Consider the following 4,437-nt stretch of genomic DNA (forward strand, 5'->3'; position numbering starts at 1 on the left):
GGTGTTTAAGGCTGCTATTCAATCCCCCCTCAGTCTTCTTGTCTCTAAATGTTGAGTTGTCTAAATGACAACTTTCTTCTTGTCTCTTCTGGACTAAATAAGCCCAGTTCTCTCAGCCTCTCCCCAGAAATCATGTCCCAGCCTCCAGGACCATTTTTGTTGCCCTCCGCTGGACTCTCCAAATTTGTCAACATCCTTTCCGTGGTGTGGTGGGGCAAAACTGGACACAGGACTCCAGATGTGGTCTTACCAGTGCTGAATAGAGGGGAGTAATCACTTCCCTTGACCTGCTGGCATTAAGGGCACACTGCTAGCTCATATTCAGCTTCTTCTCCACTGTAACCCCCAGGTCCTTTTCTGCAGAGCTGCTGCCCAGACAGTCAGCCCCCAGCTCGATCCGGTGCATGGGGTTGTTCCATTATCAGTGCAGGACTTTGCACTTGTCCTTATTGAACTTCATGGGATTTCTTTTGGGTCAGTCCTCCAATTTGTCAAGGTCTCTCTGAATCCTAACCCTACTCGCAAGTGTGCCCACTCCTCCCCACAGTTTGATGTCTTCTGCAAACTTGTTGAGGGTGCAATTTATGGCATCATCTAGATCATTGATAAAGATACTGAAGAAAACCAACCCCAAGACCGACCCCTGGGGCACTCTACTTGATACCAGCTGCAAACTAGACATTGAGCCATTTACTAGCCTCTGAGTCCAATGATCCAGCCAGTTTTCTATCCACTTTACTGTCCATTCATCCAACCCATACATCCTTAACTTGTTTGTGAGAGAATGTTGTGGGAGGCATATCAAAAGCCTTGCTAAAAATACTGAAAAAGATTTTAAAACCAAATCAATGTCCTGTCTGCATGCAAGAGAGATACTTTTGGTCCAACTTCTTTTTTTATCTAACCTCTTGTAAGGCTGACTTAGCAGTCAAAGGCAATTTAATGCCTTCACAATCACTGGTTGTGTTGTAACCTAAATTTTACAGCTCTATTAAGCTAACTGGATGGAAGTCATGTAAACCTACCCTGAAATTCCACTCTACTGACTTTTAAACTGGACAGTGTAAAATGGTTTTTCAACAAAAAAGCTAAATTAGCTTCCTTACCACCATTTCTAAGTGTAAGGGAAATTATTGTCTCGAGTCACCTGTATTCTGATTAGCAGATGAAGAGAACATGCCTTTAGGTTTAGGAAAAAAAGTGGTTTGTTTGCTTTAATTTGCATCGAATATATTAACTTGCTACAGCACCTTGCAAAAAAAATCACCTGACAAACTGGGTAAGAGCAAGACTCTGGTGAATCAGCTTATATATTCTTTTTTCCAGATGAGAACAGGTTTTGAGGCTTTGTAAATGAGATGGGAAGTGGATGAAGGTTGTCTGGTGCAAGTTCAGTCTTGACAATACAAAGATACTGTTGATTGGCTGGAGAGGCAGCAAAATTGATGCCAGCCTTTGTTTTAGCCTTTCTTAAGTCCATGGTCCTGGTAGGTAACTGAGAACTTCTGATTGGTCTATTTGCTGCAATAGCCAAGAATGAATGAGTTTTCTTTGGATGAAAACTATCAGTTTATACTAACTTTGTCACCTTCAGAAAAATGTACTGCAATATGTTTTACATAGATTTACACCAAGATTTACTCAGGTATCAGAATGGCCCATTGTTAACTTATCTGTTAGAAGCACTCCAATCTGCCTTCTAATTTATTTCTAGTTGCACTATAAATGAAGTATTTAAAAACCGCCTCTCTCTGGAAGGTGGTTCTGAACCGTTTTAGATTCAAGGCATCCCCTCCTGAACTTCTATAAACTAAGTGGCATCCAGTTTCAAAATAATTTATATATTACAGTGCTTACCCTCCTTGCATAGGGGCTAGGCAGTGGGGGTAGGGGATCATCCAGGCAGGGCCAAGCCTGATCCTGATTTATGTACTTGTTTTGGCTGCTTTTCTGACACACCACTTATCGTCTCACACTCCACGGCACACTTCAAAAGGTCTGGTGGCACCCTGGTTGAGAATCCCTGCTCTACTGTTCATTCTCTCTTTGTCTTCTACGAAGATGGAGAAAGATGTGATACCAAGAGAACAAGACCAGATTTAAAGCAACTCTCTTCCTTAGACTGACAGTGTGACCATAAATGATATTTTTTTATTTATTTTAAAACTTTTTTTTGTTTCTGATAGAATTGGAAGTGGTAACCAGGATAGTTTAGGGAGGGTGCAACAGATCTGCACCCCCTAAAACCTAGGGTTACCATATGTCCGAGTTTTCCCAGACACATCCTCTTTTTTGAATCTCTGATCTCAAGCTGTGTGGTTTTTACAAATATGATCAAAATGCCTGCCTAGCAGCACTGGAGCCAGTGCCTGTGCTCACAGGGGCAGGGCTGGGGAGAGCAGGGGAGTGTGGCTTGGGAGTTAAAATGGGAATTCCAATTCAGTCTCAACAACTGCACACATTACAAGGGACTCTCAGTGCTGAAGACTGAATCTGTACCTAGACAGAGGATAGAAAGCATGCAGCAGCAAAACAAGATTGCAGTGGCAGCTGAGTGGACAGGATGACCCTATAGGTCTTCCCTAGTTCTAATTTCTATGATTGCAGAAACTGCTGTAATTAGTAGGAAATGCTGATGGAGTATGTCAGATCATTACTTTTTCTTGCCAGGAGGTAAACTACTGGTGAATCAGCAACTCAGTCTGGGGCTTTGCTGTTTATTTTATTCTTGAGCTATTTCTCTCTCTGGGGGGTGGGGAGGGGGGAGGCAATTATTGCTTAATTGTTTTATCACATAACTAGTTGAGAATGAGCAAATCATGGACCTTCTACTTCCCTCCCAAAATTCAGGGACAAGCTTTGGAGCAAGGACTGGAACCTAAGTCTCCTCTTGCAAGGTATGTCCAAATCACTAGGCTACAGGGACTAGCTCCTTCTTACTTAATGAATCTTTCATTCTTTCTTGCAAAGTAGAACTTCAGATAGGAAAGTTAAAGTGACCTACCACCTGAATAGCCCAGAGCCTAAGGCCAGGGCGGTCTTCAACAGGGCTCTCTTCTTCCCTGGCCCTATTGGTGCTTGTGCCCAACCCCAAGTCCCCTGCCTCCCCCCCACCTCCCCCCCAGCCATGCTGATATCCCTCACTCCTGATCTGAAGCCCCCAGTTGGAGGGGCCCCCAGCTGCCCTTGTCCTGCTCAGACCGGAGAATGGGGGCTGTGGTGGCTCTGGCTCACATGGGCAGCCAACGGAGTGAGTCCGGCCCCAGCACGGCTAGCAGAAGGAGGAGGAGAGGCTGTGGCACCACCCCCTGCCCGGGTTGGGGCTGCTGCTCTGCAGCAGGCAGCCCTGGTCATGGCTCCTCCCACCCCAAGTAGCATCTCCCAGTTGCCCTGCCCCTGCGAGCACAGGCACCTGCCCTGGTGCCACCAGCCGGGCCACACAACTCTCTCCCACCTCCTTCCCCCGCTGGGAGAGGCAGGCACCTTCTCGCTGCCCCTCTGCAGCTCACGACCCTTTGAAATATTCTTGTGATCCACTTTTGGGTCATGACCAGGGATACTGGTTTTCCATAATAATAATAATAATAATAATAAAAAAATCACAAATTCTGATAAAATTTGCAAGCTGTCTGATAAAAATGCCAAAATCCATGGTTGAGATTAAATACCTCCACAGCCTCGCTGATGTCCCTCACTCCCCCCTCCTCCACAGCCTCCCAGCCCTGCTTGTGCCCCTTGCCTCCCACCTACAGCCCGTCCCCCAGCTCTGCCAGAGGGGGTCCCCAGCTGCCAGAGCTATGGCGATAGGGACCCAGGTCCACAGCCCCCTGCCGAAGGCAGCAGCTGCTACAGCAGGAACATGAGCCAGCTCCCCCTGTGCTGCCTGTCTGCTGCAGGCTCGGGTGGGGCCAGCTCCCAGTGGCAGCGTGCACTCCCAGGGGGCAGGGGGGACCTGCACCCCCCAGATCTTGGGGGATAGGGGCAGGGAGGGTTTGTGCTGCCCCCATGCACACAGAGGAAGTGTGGCCAGGGCAGCATAGAGCTTGCAGCAGCAGGCACCTCTTGTGCATGGCCCCACTGTGCCCTGCTGCATGAGTCACACATGCTGCACTCTGGAGGGCCTGGGGGATGGCAGCAGGGTGGGTAGCGCAGTGTTTGCAACCTAGGGTTTGCAGTTGGCTGGGAACCGGGTGGTGGGGTGGGGAAAGCAATGACTCATCTTTTTTCCAAAAATGGAGCATGAGGACCTATTTTCAGGGTGTTAATCCAAAATGGAAGGAAGCAGCTCCTGAAAGTGCAGACTAAAGTACCTTGTTTGGGTGCCCAAGCCCCAGATAAAGGGAGAAATGAGGAGATGACTGGTTACTGCTTATTTTTGCTAATTTAGGAAACTTCCTGCTCAGCACACTTGTGGGTCCCATTCTGGCACTCCTCTTT

This window comes from Alligator sinensis, unplaced genomic scaffold, assembly GCF_000455745.1.
Source record: "Alligator sinensis unplaced genomic scaffold, ASM45574v1 scaffold701_1, whole genome shotgun sequence".
Lineage (NCBI taxonomy): Eukaryota > Metazoa > Chordata > Crocodylia > Alligatoridae > Alligator > Alligator sinensis.